Source organism: Pteronotus mesoamericanus, unplaced genomic scaffold (genome assembly GCF_021234165.1).
Source record: "Pteronotus mesoamericanus isolate MK-2021 breed Mesoamerican mustached bat unplaced genomic scaffold, CSHL_Meso_final contig_100, whole genome shotgun sequence".
NCBI lineage: Eukaryota > Metazoa > Chordata > Mammalia > Chiroptera > Mormoopidae > Pteronotus > Pteronotus mesoamericanus.
In genome coordinates this window covers 15,749,219-15,765,977 of record NW_026554999.1, presented here as the reverse complement: position 1 = coordinate 15,765,977, position 16,759 = coordinate 15,749,219, and the positions used below count along the sequence as shown (strand labels likewise).

The 16,759-nt window shown below is 41.6% G+C and overlaps 1 protein-coding gene across 1 annotated transcript in view; it reads right to left on the bottom strand.

Annotated features, from left to right (window-relative positions):
* The window catches only part of THSD4 (thrombospondin type 1 domain containing 4), a 546,728-nt gene that overhangs the window by 409,377 nt on the left and 120,592 nt on the right, over positions 1-16,759 (bottom strand). The gene's annotated exons all lie outside the window — the stretch shown is intronic.

The window sequence follows — 16,759 nt, the reverse complement described above, 5'->3', positions numbered from 1 at the left end:
CTCTCTCCATTTTGTTTAGTTCTTTTTCTGGAGTTTTGTTTTATTCTTTCATTTGGTCCATATTTTTTTGTGTTTCCTCATTTTGGCAGCCTCCCTATGTGTGTTTCTGTGTATTAGATTGAGCTGTATTGACTACCTGTCTTAGTAGCATGGCCTATTGTAGAAAAGTGCACTGATAAGTTGGATAGGGCAGAGCTTTAGGTAATCACCAGGGCAGGGCAACTTGAGTCTCTGCTTTGTGGTTCTGAGTAGGGGAGGGCTCAGAGAGGGAACAATGCATCTGTCTGACTTCTGAAGTTTTGTCTGGGAGAAAGCTGTCTACTGGCATGTGCCCTTATGCCAGTCATTTCACCTTCTCCCCATATGCCACTGGTGCCCTTACAGCTGCTGCCCTGGTGCTGAAGCCCAGAGAGAGTAAGTCTGCATAAGTCCTGAGATTTTTGTGGGCCCTTTAAGAGGACGCTCTTAAGAATCATTCAGTTTCTTTCACTGCCCCAACCCCAACTGGTTTGTACAGCCAGAAGTTATGGGGACTTATCTTCCTGGAGCTGGAACCCTGGGCTGGGTAGTGTGGTGTGAGGCTGGGACTCCTTGCTCCTGAAGTATCTGTCCTGATTTTTATGCACCATACATGGGCGTGGGAATGCCCATTCCATGTCTCTGTGCATCTCCACACCTCTCCACATCTCTGGCCCGCCTACCCGTCTGGATATATGTGGCTTCTTTAAATCCTTGATTGTTGGAATTCCATACAGCTTAATTTTCTGATGAGTCTGGGTGATATTTGTTTTGGAGTCTAGTTGTAATTTTTGCTGTGGTTGTGCAAGGAGGTGAGCCATGTTTACCTACACCTCCATCTTGACCAGAAGCATCTCCAATAGCTTTTGAAGATCCCCAGGAAATGGATTCCAATGTTCCATCACAATTAGGAACCTCCTGTGTAGAGTTCAGAGCCAGGTGAACCAGGTTTCTCCCCCATCCCCCAAAAATGAGGATAAGTAAAAAGTTTATAGAGATCTAAAGAGAAGTCATTAATTAGCAGAAAACATTAACAAACAGTTTATAAAAGTAGAATTATAAAGGGCCATAAGTCCTGGAAAAGTGCTCAAAAAGTAATAAAGAGGTTCACTTTTTAGAACAGCAAAGAGGAGATGAGCGCTTATCCTCCAATATATAAAGGTATATGTTAAAAGATGTTACTGAAACATTGTGTTACATAGCCACATCCTACAAACAACCAAGATAGCCATCAGAACATGATTAATAAAATATATTATGATCCATTCACTAAATGGGATACTTAGAGCACTAAAAATCATGAACTGAGTCTTTGTTAGCTTAAAAGTTGTCTGCAATACATTTTTAGGTTTAGAAAAAAAGACTAAGCAACATTATACATAGTATGATCTTGGCTTTTGTTAAAAAATTAAATACCATATAAAACCAAATAATAATGGCAGTCATTTCTGAGGGATGGAATCAAAGTTGATTTTTTTTTCTCTTGCTTTTAGTCCCTACTTTTGTTCAAAGACATACAAACAACAACAACAAAACTCCCAACTTTTAATGAACAAAAAATTACTGCTTAATTAGGGGAAAATGACCTTATGTAGGAGAAGTTTCCTTAGTCCTGCAACAAAGGCACAGCTTATACTAAATAAAACAATCTCTGTCCAGATCTTACTTACCTTCTCCTTTAGAAAATTCTTATGCCCTAAAAGGGGTTTACTCAAACAAATATTGTTTTGAACAATGGTAAAATCTCAGAGCAAAAAGATTCTCCTGGCTGTGACTTCAGAAGCTGTTTTATTGGGAAAAATATATTTATCAAGGCTCTTTGCTGCTCTCTTAGAATTTGCCAGGACAATCCACTATTTTATTATCTGGCTTGTAATTTCTTAATTTGGAACTTAATCGAGTTCGTATACACTGTTCTACTGCCAGACGTTACATGAGGCATTTAAAGCAGACATAGCAATCAAAAAGAACACATTATACTCTCCAGATTTTTACTGGTACTCCTTACTCTTATACTAGTGTCTGGACGGATAATTTTGGGGAGATTGGTAAGTGTTAAGGCATTCCACTTTGAGCAGGCACTGAGGGTTTTAGTGGGAACAGTGATGACAAACTTCTATGAACACAGCACCTGGTCCAGAAATAAGAACCAAGCTAAACCCTAACACTCAGCATTAATCAAAGCACCCCAAGTTCCCAGCTGCTAAAAGCCCCTTCTAGACAAAGGTCCTCATCCTGGAGAGCTACTCACCTGATTCCCAATAAACAGACTATTTATGTTCTTCTGCTAATTTGGGTAGTAGTTGAAAAAGAACGAAAACACATAAGACAAAGTACATAAAAATAACATTTAAGAAAAAGCTCAGTTCTGCTGGGTATTTGGAGAAAACACATCTACACGTACTTTTCTTTACATGAAAACTTGGCCATCGTTATACAATTGGGATGATAACTTATCAGTTTGTTCCAGGCTGCTCCAGCATAAGAATATATTCCAAACAGACTTTTAAAAAAATATCAAAAAGACACATATATGAAAATTCCATTTCTTATCCCTTGGAGGGGTGAGAGTTACCATCCATTAGTTTAGGGATTTCTAAACCAGAGGAAGGGCCAGGCAGCCCAGAAGATGTGAAGATGCCAAAATATTAGAAACACTTAATTAAACAGAGAAAATAGTATTTGCCAGAACTCCTCTAAAAGAGGGCTCTGTGATGGTTGGGGGTCCAGTGAAGAGCGGCCGGTGGTGATCCTGATCCTGACAACCAGAAGAGGTAGGTTTGAGTGACAATAGCTGTCACTTGCATGCTCAGTGTGGCATGCATGTTTGGGGACAAAGCTGAAAAGCCCAGAGTGACAAAGGAGCTGCTTCCTCAACTGGTCCTCCTCTAAAATCTTTGGTACAAATCCATGAAGAATATTGAAGCACTCGCAATCCTTAGTTTGCCCCTATCAAAAAGTCTAGCATTTGAAAATCAATCTATGAGATGACCTATGTTTTAAACACCTCAAAATATGGTAAAATAATTTAAAACAGTTCCATAAAAGTCACCCTACCCCATTCCCTCTCTTTTAATTATCATTCTGCTCTGTGTTTCTTGTCCCTACTCTCCAACTGGGAAGGATAAAGCAGGACTCAGAGAAGAGACTCAGAAAAGGACAGGGAAGAAAAGGACTGGTCCTCAGAGGACCAGGCAGGTGCAGAGGGAAGGGGCCACAGCTGCCTGGTGCCAAATCAGGTGGTCCCCAGGATAAAGGCCATCTGAGAAAGAATCTCCAAATTCCACACAAGGGGAGGCATGATTATAAAGAAGATCAGAGGCTTTTAAAGATGTCCAGTACCTATGCCAGGTACTGGGCCAGGTGGTTTTCATTCCTTATTTTCTTTGATCTGGGTATTAATCCTGCAAAGTCAGCACTGTTATTCCCATTTCACAGATGAAAAATCAAAGGGTTTGATTAAACCCTCACAGGGTTTAAGAAATGTGTCCATGGTCCCACAATTAGCAAGGGCCTGAGCTAGGATCAAATCTACATTTGTCTGAATTCAATGTCTATACTCCTCTCAGGAGACAGACAGATAGGAACAGAGCCATCTAGAAAGAAGGCAGTGTCACTTGACCTGACACCAGAAGACAAGATTCTATTCCAGGTTTCAACCTGCTTAAATGGGGCAAGTCACCTAATCTCTCTGGGGGAGATGATAAGCATATTGACAAGAGGGAAGGATGAAAGACCAATAGTAGTAAAAACAATAATCCCGATCATAATAAAACTCAAGAGGCTTATTCACATGAGTCCGAGGTGCCCAGTCTTCAGGAAGTGAACCGACATTAGGGTTGGTGGAAAAAGTGGGAGCTGCCGAGCAGGATCTCAGACACCCTGAGAGGGCTCCTAAGCTGAGGGTCCCTAACCAGGCTGGATGACTGTCAGGGACGAGCTGAAGTCTGAAGCCAAGGGTGTGCCAGGCACCCAACCACAAAGATTCTGCTTCTTTAACCATGGAGAGGATTAAAAAAAAAAAATGTCAGCATTGAATCAGGGGATTAAAGAGAAATTAATTAGCCACAAAACTGCAGATTGAGGAGAGAGGTGGAGTCAGTCAAACTGAAGAAGGGAACATCTAGAAGAACCTAGAGGAGAAGTGATGAAACAGATGAAAAAATATAAGTGAGATCATACATGTATAGCTGATTTTACAGTATATATAGCTGAAACCCTGGTCCAGTGGCAAAGCAAATGTTTTGTAAGTTGGTACTGCAGCAGAATGGGATAGCCAGTGAATAATGGAAGAGGGTCTTGGAAAGTAACAACAAACTTGGAAGATTCAAACTTCCAAGTTTGATTCCAAACTAAAAACTTGCTGCAAAGCTACAGTAACGAAGGCAATGTGGTATTATCACAAGGCTAGACATATAGATAAATGCAATAGAACTGAGAATCTAGCAATAAATCCTCATATCTATGGTCAATTGTAAGAAGGTGAAATATTTGTACAATAAAAACTACAAAACATCGATGAAAGAAAGAAATTAAAGAAGACACAAACAAATGGAGAGACATCCCATGTTCATGGATTTAAAGTCTTAAGATTGTTCAAGTGTCAATACACCCAAAGAAATCTACAGATTCAATGCAATATCTATTAAAATCCCTTTTTTTACTGAAATAAAAATACTACTTGTACATCTGAAACATATAATTTTATTAACCACTGTCACCTCAATAAATTTTTAAAAAATTAAAAGAAATAAAATAGTTTTACAGCTTAAGAAAGAAAGAACAGTACTAAAACTCATATGGAACTACAGCAGACTCCAAATATGTGAAACAATTTTGAGAAAGAACAAAACTGGAGGCATCATACTTTCTGATTTGCTACAGTAATTAAAATAGTAGGTTACTGACATAAAGAAAGTCACAGAGACCAATAGAACAAAATGAAAAGCCCCAAAGTCAAACCATACATAGTGAGCTTAACTTCAACAAGGATGCCAACCATACAAGGGGAAAGAACAGCCTCTTCAGCAAGTGATGTTGGGAAAACTGAATATCCACATGCAAAAAAATGGAATCGGACCACAAACACACATTAACTCAAAATGAATTACAGGGGAAGCTTTACGACATTGGCCTTGGCAATGTTTTCATGGTTATGACATCAAAAGCACAGGCAACAGAAGCAAAAATGGACAAGGGGGAGCTACATGAAACTAAAAAATTTGTGCACATCAAAGGAAATGGGAGATAATATTTGCAAACCACATATCAAGTAAGGGATTAATTTCCTAAATACATAAGGAACTCTTACAACTCAACAGCAAAAACAAACAGACAAAAAAACCCCACTAGTAACCAAATTTTTAAATGGGCTAAAAACTTGAATAGACATTTCTCCAAAGAGGACATAGAAATAGCCAACAGGCATATGAAAAGATGCTCAATTTCACTAATCATCAGAAAAATGCAAATCAAAACCACCATGAGATATTATCATCTCACACCTGTTAGTATAGTTATTTAAAACAAACAAACAAAAGACAACAAGTGTTGGTGAGAATATGGAGAAATTAGAACTCTGGCACACTGTTAGTAGGAATGCAAAATGGTGCAACTGCTATGGAAAATAGTAAGAGATTTCCTCAAAAAACTAAAAATGAAACTACGATATGATCCAGCAATCCTACTTCTTGGCATTTATCTAAAAGAATTGAAATCAAGACCTTCAAGAGATATTAGCATTTCCCTGATGCTGCAACACTATTCACAACAGTCAAAATGTAAAAATAACCTAAAATTTCATCGATGGATAAATGCATAAAGAAAATGTGGTATATATACATATAATGAAATATAACTCAGCTTAATAAAAGAAGGAAATCTTATAATATGCAGTAACATGGATGAACTTTGAGGACACTATGTTAAATGAAAGAAGTCAGTTGCAGAAGGACAAATACTGCATGTTTGTACATATATGAGATATCTAAAATAGTCAAACACATAGAGTCAGAGAGTAGAGTGGTGGTTTCCAGAGGCTGGGAGGAGGGGGGAATGAGGAATTGCTAATCAATGAGCAGAAAGTCTCAGTTATGCAAGGTGAATAAGTTTTGGAGATCAGCTTAACATTGTCTCTGCAATTAACTATATTGTATTATACACTTAAAAATTCATTAAGAGGGTAAACCTCACATTAAGTTTTTACTATAATAAAATATAGTGAAAAATATAAAAGAAGATATACAAATGGCCAAGAAGCACATGAAAATATGTGTAACAATGGAAGAGGGCACAGGGGACGAAAGAGGGAGAAAGAACACTCAGTCCCACTCCAGTTACATTTCGTATGTTACCTCATTTAATCCTTACAGAGACTTCGTGATGTCCACATTATTAGTGCAATTTTGCAGATAAGGAAACAGAGGCTCAGAGCCACTTAAGTAAGTCGTCACAGCTGATAAACAGCAAGGTTGGAATAAAGCTTCTCAATAAATTACCAAAATGACAGCAACCAAGATTATGACTTAACGGAATAGGATACTTTCAAACGCACTAAACAATGGGCCCTTGAATTTATGGCACTTTTGCAGCATGATAACACAAAAATCTGTGATATAATTTATGTCTCTGAAGCCAGGGACATGAAGCCGCAGCCTGTGTGGAGGGAGGTAAGGCAGGACAGGTGCTGCAGAACGATGTGTGCAGCTTGGCCAGTCCCCTCCGTCCACTCTGCACAATGGCTTCTCTGGCCCAAAGAGAAACACCAAGACAGACTTGGCAGGATTATGCAGCTTGCCCTAGAGGCACAAACTAATAGAGATAACCGGCCTCAGAGGCCTCAGCAGTAACCTGGCCCTCAGGGAACCGGAACACAAATCCACAGACGGATGTATCTAAATCACCTGCTAAGCTTGTTAAATGCAAATTCCTGGGCCCCACTCCAGTCCTCTGGAGAGTAAAACCCAGAAATAAGAATTTTTAAAAAGCTCCCCAGGGCACCCCTATGTGTTGTTGGTGGGAATATAAAATGGAACAGTCCCTTTGGGAAAGAGTTTGGCAGTTTCCTAAGAAGTTAAAAACAGACTTACAATATGACCCAGCAATCCCACTTCAAGGCACCCACCCAAGGAAAATGAAAACATACATCCCCACAAAAACTTGTACTTGAGTGTTCTTTGTAGCATTATTCATTGTCTGCTAAGTCCATCAGCTGGACCAAATGTCTATGAACTGATGAATGGAGAGACTGAAATGGAATACTACTGAGCACTAAAAAGGAACAAGCTGCTGATACATTCCACAACATTAATGAACTGCTAAAATATTCTACTAAGTAAAAGAAGCCAGATACAAGAGACCACACATTGTTTGATTCTATTTATAGGATATGTCCAGAAAAGAAAGCTATAGAGAAAGAAAGCACTTAGGTTACTTATGGCTGGGGCAGCGGGGGAAAAAAGGGATTAACCTGGGCATGAGGAACATCGTTGCAGTGATGAAAATGTTTTAAAAGTGATATATGGTGATGGCTGCACAACTTGATAAATTTACTAAAAATCATTGAATTGTACTCTTGAAATGGGTACATTTTACACGCGGTCCCCTGGGTGATTTTGATGCACCAGAAGATTTGAGAACAACTGGATTTCAATATACTTATCTTACAATGAGAAAACTGAAACCCAGAGCGGGAAACGATTCCCCCAGGGTCACGCGGTGAGTTTATGCAGAGCCGGAATGCCTCTGGTCTGCGTCTCTGCAAAAGCAAACGGAGGGCCAGGGCGGGACCTGCTGAGATGAACCAAAGGGGACGGCCAGCCTCCTCCATGAGTCAGTCTGCACTAAACCCTTTTCTCTCTCAAACAGCAGGAAGCTGGCTTGTTTTGCTCGAATGGTCCAGGAAAGGGGCTCAGGAAGCAGCTGGAGGACAGTGGAAAGACCACAAACTTGGCGTCAAAAGGCCTGAGATCAAGTCCTGACCCTGAGAGTTACTGGTGACCCTGGGCAGGTCATTTCACCTCCCTGAGTCTCATCTTCTTCATCCGTCTGTAAATGGAGCTGATAACATCACAATCCCAGGATCCCCACGACACACGGGTACGGAAGACACTGAGTGATCAAGGCAAGAGATGATTCCAGATGATTTCCTTCCTGCCTAACTGCCAGCACAGATGTTCAGCCCAGTCTGCTTACTGAAATGCCACAACTAGAGCATCCCTTCCAGCTTTTAGGACACTGACAGGCCCTTTGAAGGTTCCCCGACACAGGCACCACCAACCCACCCCAATCTACGTCCCAGTCCCAGCTTGATCCAAGTGCCATAAAACTCTGGAAAGGGGGGAATGGCACTGCATGTCTTTACAGATATGACAGCCCCGGACTGAGAACAGTATATATACGTTAAAAACAACAACCTTCCAAGTGGCCACTGATGCATCAAATACTGGATTGGGCGTGGTGTTATTACAAGACCAAGAGAATGTAAAACATCCTGTAATATATCTCAGCAGAAAATCTTTGCCAAGGAAAAGAAATCTGTCTTCTATCTACGAGGAATGTTTGGTAATTATTTAGGCCTTGAATAAACTCAGGCCATACGTTTTGGGCCAGGCGTTTACATTATGTACTAATCACAGAGCCCTGATGTGCGGACAGACATTGTAGACCAAGAAGAGTGAGTTCCTGAGATGGCCAAGGCAGCGTCGACACTTACAGAGGGACGTGCAGCCTGTGGCAGGATGGGGAACATGTAGGCCCAGCAGCTTTCTTAGAAGGACAAGTGTAAACACTGAGACCTCCTGAACGGAACCCATCCAGGAGGGTCCTGAGCTCTCGACATGTGTGATCAGACAACGTCAACATGGCAGGAGGCAGAGGCGTGTAGGCCACTGTCCAGTTTCCTTGCTTCCTCCACATGTTGTTTGCTTTATTAGTTCCAAGAGAAATTTGACTTCTTGGAGGAACCTTTTTGTGCCACTGACTATTAGCTCCTGGTAACTGTACTAGACAGTAACTAACAGGCATTTTTTTAAAAGGTCACTTGAGACAGACAAGCAGACCAAAGAAACAGAAACTGGCAGCTCATGACGGCAGAGAGGGCATAGGCTGGGAGAAAGAAAGCTGAACTTGAGAGCATTTGGTCCAGAGAGGTGTTAAAGACTTGCTGAAAATACAACTTTAAGCAAGTGGCAGAGAATAAATGAGCACACAGGAGCTAGAAGGGGGAATGGACTAGGGCAGGAAACATACAAAGAAAAGCACAGGCCAGGAGGACTAACGCCTGCAATGGGAATGGCAGATACTTAGTACATGAGCTGCAAAGGCCCCATCCAGGATTCTCGGTGGACCCCCCTGTGCTCCCCACAGAGGCCCTGGGAGGGGGTGTGTTGTGCATACACCTCTCAGGCCTAAAGGGAAAGCCTAGGTTTTCACTGCCAGTTAAATATGGAAGAGTGACTACCTGCCTTTACCACCTCTTCCTCCCCAAACCCTATTGAAATATTGGGAAAACAGTTAAAAATAGTTTAACCCACAGGATAAAGGCAAAAGAAAGGAGACATCAGCAAACAGAAGGCTTCAGCAAGCTTGGAGAAAGGTGGATGAAAGGGCTGTAATAAAGGAGAAGTTGCAAATTCAGTCCCCTCCATAGAGGATGCTGCTGAGACCAAAGCCACTGGCTGGACGAGCCCCGCAGCCCAGACCTTGGCAGCAGAGGTTCCATGAAGGATGGGGATGGAAACTGTGATGGAAAACAGAGTCACCGAACCCACTGTATACAGCCAGGCCACTGTGCATCCCACATTCCCCTCTCCAAGCAGATAAGAGTTTATTCTCAGGAGAAGCTGAGGACAGGTGGCAGACAGGGTGGAGAACAGAGGTTGGGGGGAGGGGAGCCAGACACCAGCCACCGTCCACCTCTCCAGGCAGGATACTGAAGGATTCCTCTCTGGAAAAAGTGAACAGGATCTGTTCTCCCCAAGGAAATCTCATGGGCCAACCACCCTCACCATGCACGCAGAACTTTCCACAGAAATTTCCACAAAATACTCTTACTGAAGGTTGACATTCAGGAAAAGCCTCTAACACAACAGGCAGAGTCCAAACAAACAGGAAAAAAAAAATAACTTAGAGGTGTAGGTACATGCAGAGAATATAAAAGGAACTTTAAAAATCCAATTATATTCTTAGAGAATGAATGATTATTAAGATATTGCATTCATGAAACAAGAACAGGAGGCTATGTTAAAGAAATAATCAGGAAGTAAGAAAGAACTCTTGGAAAATACATAATCATAAAAATTTAAAGTTCAGCAGAGAATATAGATGATAGCCAAGCAAACTTCCTAGAAAGTAGAACCCAAGAACAAAACAATGGAGAATGGGGGCGGGGGGAAACAAGAACATTAGAGGCTATACAAAAAAAGGGTTCCAGAAATAAAGAATGGGGAAATATAAAGACAAAACTTATCAAAGAAATATTAAAAGAAATGACCCACAAATGAGTTTCGAGCTTGAAAGGGCGCATTGTAAGGCATGCAGAGGACACAATGCACACACGGAAGCCCTCCCCAAGGCATCTCACTGCTCGGCGTAGCAATACCAGAGAATGAGAGAAGCGTCCCCCATTATGCCCGTCATACCCCAAGCAAGGAGCATCAGAATGGTGCCGGTCCACTCTCTAGAAGAATGCTGGAAGACAACGGTGAAGTACTTTCAGAATTTGCAGAGACAAAAGATTTCCAACATTGATATCTAATACTAGTTTAATTAGAAGCCAACTGTGGGGCGGAATAAACACATGTTTTAGATATACAAAAGCTAAAGATAAAATATTGGAAATACTTCCCTTGACCCTTCCTCAGGCAGCTGCCGGCAGGTGTGCGTCAGCCCAGCAAGAGAGGAAAGCAGAGCGCAAGACCGCAGGGTGTGGTTAACAGGGCCATCACAGCCGAGGATGCCTGCGCCCAGACACAGCCAGTCCAGCCTTGGGCGGGAGGCTGGAGGGCCAAAGCGGGGAAGGTTTCTCAGAGGAAACAAAATGTCAACGGTAGGCTATTTTATGTATTTGAGCACTTGGGAAAATTGATAGATGTCAGAAAGATACTGTGACAACTTCATGTGTCAACCTGACTGGGTGCCCAGGTATTTGGTCAAATAGTATTCTGCACATATCTGTGAGAGTGTTTCTGGATGAGATTAACATCCGAATTGGCAGACCGAGTAAAGCAGATGGCCCTCCCTAACGTGGGTGGGGCCCCTCCAGTCAGTTGAAGACCCAAACAGAACAAAAAGGCTGACCCTCCCTCAGTAACAAGGAGCTCCTCCTGTCTGAGTGCCTTAAGCTGGGACATTAATTTTCTCCTGCCTTTGGAGTCAAACAGAAATGTCAGCTCTCCTCGGGTCCCGAGCCGGCTGGCCTCTGGACTGGAGTGACACCACCCACTCTCCTGAGTCTCCAGCTTGCCAATTGCAGGGCTTGGGACTCCTCAGCCTCCAAAACTGTGTGAGCCGGTACCTTATAATACATTATATATCCCCATCCTATGGGTTCTGTTGCTCTGGAGAATCCTAATACAGGTATATCAAATTATTTAGAAAGAAATGTGGTAACGTATGAAGAACTGTGCTGAACGGTATTTCCATAGTCACAATCATGTAAACAATGACTATTTAAAAGTTCAGTTATAATTACGTGGGGAAGGAGAGGGAGGGGAGTGAGGCGGGGGGTGATGGGTGTAAGACTTCTAAATCCAGTTACAGGAAGTCAAGAAGGACTATCCAATATGCATTCACGTTGTCTAGAAATATGATGGTAAATGCCAAAAGAAACAGCTCAAGGAGTTGAAGATAGTTGCTTCTGGGGAGCGGATAGTATTTGGGGGGAATACTGGTTTTCATTATAAGCCTTTTAAGACTGTTTGATTTTTAAACTATATGCATGTGTTCATAAATAAAAGTTAATTTTAAAAAGGAAAAAGAAAGAAAACCAGATTTTCAAGACAGATCAATTAGGGTGTGATTATACATGTTAAGAATAACTTGATTGCAGTTGGCAGTAGAGACAAACCTCCCTGCCACTTTTAACACGCGATGACAAGGTTACTTATTTGTAACCAATGGCTTTTTTATGTACTTAAGTGTTTTATGGGTTATAAACAAAACACCAAGGTAACTAATTTATATGTTGTGACCAAAATACATATTCATATTATCTAAATACAGCGGCTGGCACAAGTAATGCCCCTCTCTTATTACAAAACCTTATTACTAAATCGTAAGGATATAATTCTGTAACGTAACAACGTCACACTCAAGCATACCAGGTGACATTTTAGGCAAAATGTTCAAGTTGCTGTCCATCTCGTGCAGGACACTCACATGCCCTGCCAACCACCCTCAAGCAGGCCTTACTCCTGTCGGACCCTGTATTTTTTCAATGAAGCACTAGTGAGCGATGTGGCTCTGCTCTTCTTAGTAATCAAAGCCTAGAATAAATCTAATTACCATGCATTCAGTTTTCTTGGAACTCAGTTCTTGGAAGCAAAAACTTTTGCAAGCATTGGATGTCACTGTAAACAAGGGCATTTTAAAAAGCCACCCAGTTAGCTTGTAGTTATGGAAATCCCAAAGAGACATTAATAAGACAAAAGGGAAAAACAATCTAAATGGCATACAATTTCCAATGCAACATTATTCATAGGTTTTAAAAATGCTCTATTGAACTACTGCCAACACAGCACCTACCCCGGCTGGTTTAAGCAGAAAGAACATTAGGCAGCTCACAGAATCTCCAGGAGAGTCAGCTGGGAAGCTACTTGGCCAGGAACAGAGGACATGTTGTCGCAGCACCTGTTCCTGGCAAGTCCTAAAGCTACAGGCCCTGGCACCTCACACCACCCATATTAACAACAGGATTATTCAGCAGGGAAGGATCATCCAGCTAGAAAAATAGGAAAGTGAATCCCAGTCATTCCTCCCTTCAGGAGGAAGCTAGAGACTTGTCCTGGGATAAAGGATGAGCCCCGAACAAAGGCTGGAAAGTGCCAGACTAGAGCTATGCCAGGCAGTTCAGGACTCAGCATTGCACCCTATGATCCTTTGTTCTTAAAACAGATCATCGTTTACCTGTTTTCCTGAGTCAAGCAGGTATCCTGATATTAATAATAATCAGAATACTGACTGGTCCACATGATGTCCTCCATACTCATTTAACAGCTGTCTAATTAGTTCCTTTGAAAACTGGACCTCAGAAGGGAACCCACAAAGCCTGGGTTACCTGAAGCAGAGCTACCTCTTTATTCAAGAGGGAAGGGAATGGGGTGGGAGGGAAGGACAGAGAGGAGACAGGACAGGGTGTGCTCCCTAGCTGCCTTCTGCTTGGTGCCCAGCGCAGCCAACCCGAGGTCGTGCAGGATTGTATTCCTAGAGACAGGAGAGTCCATCCAGGGGAGGAAGAGAGAAGAATTAAACTACTTCCCAGCCCCCAGTAGTGAGAAGTTTGTCTTAGACATGAAACCTCCTGTGTTCCTCAGTGGCACATTGTGAGTGGGGCTCAGGGGGTCTCCCTCCTCAGAGTTAACAGGAGCCCCAGGGTGGCAAAGGAGCCGTTGGGCTGTGTCCACAGAAGAACAGCTGTGGCGATGACAGAGCCAAGACCCTCGCATTATGTGCAGCCAAGAAGATCTGAGGTGGTACAGAAGAGATGTCTCATTTGGTGTCTAGCTCATCGTTAAAATTCTAATTGAAAGTTCTGGTAATATTTAGCTATTTACCTAAAACAGAGAATTGATTTTATTTTTAAAAAGCAGCACTAATAAATAGAGACCTCTGGCAGCGGAGGATCTGCCAACTCAAAATGTTTTCTTTGTTTCTCTATGCAGAAAACCCCTTGGAGAAGATGGAGGACCCCTGGAAAGTGCAGGGGTTACTGTGAGGAGAGCTTGCATGCATAAATGGACTGCGTAAATTGTAAGTATTGCACGTGCACAGGTGCTATCTCCTATCTATGCAGATGCTCTTGGGATTAGTAAGATACTCAAATTTACTGAATGAGTGGAACCACTGCATCATTCATATGGGCTCTTTTCCTTATGGATGAAATCACTGTGCTGGCTATTCTCTGCCTGCTCTGTGTCTCAGTAGAGAGCTCTTGCCCTCAGGCTTCCAGCTGGACTTGGCCAGCAGGAGATGGGAGGGTGAGAGAAGTCAGCGTCTTTATTCTGGATCTCCACCCACACCCTCACCTGCCCTTTTACCCCAGCAGGTCTTCTGACACCTCCAGGCCTCAGTTTCCTTTTCCGTGCCATTGGTGGGGAGGGGCTGTCAATCAGATAGTCTTTGAGGAGGTTTGCAGTTGCTGTCCCATATTTTTACTTCTTGGATCCTCAGAATAGAATAGTTCTGCCAAGTTAAATAGGTAGGGATTCCAAGCTGATACTTCCTCAGGGCAGTCAGGATACTGTCTTTCAGAAAGGGATCAAAACGCAGGATAAGGAAGAGTTACCCATTTACTCTCTCTTTGCATATATTTACTGAGGACTAATTTCTTTCTTTCATCTAAATGCAAACTTGAATTTAGTTAATACCAAGCAAATAGCTTTGTATGACAGTGAAATTCATTTTTTTCCTAAACAGTTTTGTACATCTCATGGAGCAGAAGTGAGGGGTTCTGCGGTAGGAAACACCCCACAGTGCACTTTGGGGTGGCCTTGCACTATTTCTGGGGCTGCTGCACACACTGGATAGAAGTGCCACATGTGGAAAGGAGTTTCCCCAAGATCATTGCAGGGACTGTCCTCCCCCTCGGCCATGTGTCATTTATTTTGAAACAGAAGGATTAAAAATTCCTTATTGAACTCAGTACCTTCAACACAGTCTACCAATCCAAGAAGAACTGCACCCTACCCCAGCAGCCTGCAACATCAAAATCAAAATAGGAAGTGTCTGAAATGTGCAAGCTCATCCTGTTTGCATTTGACCCCACAGTGGTCCTATACCTGTGTAGCTGGGGGCTCGTCCTTTCAAAAGCACACCAGACAGCTTCCACAAGGTACAGTTGCCTCACTCACAACCATTTAGTTTCCTACAACCTTCAATCTGTTTCCCAAAAACTTTTTCCTAGTTCTCCTCACCATGTGAAGTTTGATTGTTTTTGGGGGTAGTATCTGGGGCTTCTCTGGATATAAAACATCAGAATTTAAAAATATCTTCATGCATAACAAAGAAGAATGTAAGGACATTTATATTATCCCAAAATGCTTATTATAGATAATGCAATAGGTAAAAAGCTAGATCTGTAGATTTATATAAAAACACTGTGGGATAATAAGCATATTATTTTTGGTTTTTCTTGGATGGTATTATGATTGTCTAAATATTAAATATTAACACAGTATTCTGTAAGATGATGAACTTTCTTCCATTTCCTTCTATAAATACAAGCAGCCAACGCTGCTGTATGCAGCCACCCAAAAGGCTGCTCCTGGACCTGCCTTTGCTTCCTAAATACTTCATGTTCTCTGGTATATTTTCCAGGCCGTCACAGTTTTTAATATTGATTTATTTATGACCATGACTTTAACTCAAACATCATGCTTCTTAGACAAGAGTCTGCACATTCCTAGGAATGGTGATCATTTGTTAAAAATTAGAAGTGTGAAGTATAAACATTTAACAATCAAAAATGTGGAAGTTAATAGGCAAGGTTCAAAATAATCTGAAACCAGCATAAGTTCTGAAATTACAACACTATTAATTTGACAATAAATAATACTAGGAAAACAACAACAATAATGATAGGATGATCTCAAATCCAACTTATAGCAAACTGGTAACAATCGATCTAAAATGCCTAGAATGCAAGTATATGTCCAATTTTAAAAATGCATTCTACTAACATGCCAAATGAGTTTACTGCTGTAGTGATGCAACTGGGCCTAAACCTGATTATTTTTATTATGGTAGAAAAAAATTTGAGTATTAATTACACGAAAAAAAACCTTGCAATGGTATTTATTAAGAAACTATGCATTTAAAAAGAAGTCACTAGAATTTTTTCCATTTAAGAGAAAAGTTGAAATTTAGAACACCCCACTGGAAAACAGTTCATGAAGCACCAAGTTGGCCAGCTTTCGAAACAACTGAGGAGGTGAAGCTCAGTCAAGGGAATATTGGGCGCTTCCTTATCCTGATACATATAACATGAATTTTTCTGATTTGGATCAAAAAGAGATAGCCAGGCTACAAATCAATAATTCTACTGAATAGTACCACCTAAAATACATGTTAATCTGTTCAACAGACCCACGTGAAGGCACAGCTGAGGGACTTCGCAGCCAGTGGAGAAATTTGCATTAATAAATATTCATCTATTTAATGGCCTTTGCTTGTTCTATTTATAATAGTTTTGTAAAGGCTTGTTCATGTGCAAAATGATTCGCTGTAAAATATCTCATGAAGTCCTTTTCAATAAGGAATGAGGATCCCACTCCATTTGTGGTGGGAATGGCGCTCCCATGTCTGACAGCATCGATGCTGTGACTGAAACTGAAAACGGCGGCCTGACGGAGGCTGGTGAGTATCCCAAAGCCGCGAGGAAATGCACCCAGCAGCCGACCCCCAGGCTGTTAAACACAACCGAAGAGAAAGTGTGTCCAGAAGCTTATTCTATTACCTAGTTAAATATTGGCTATTGGAGGAGGGGAAGGTAGATCTTGGCTAGTGTTCTTAAACCTACTATGAA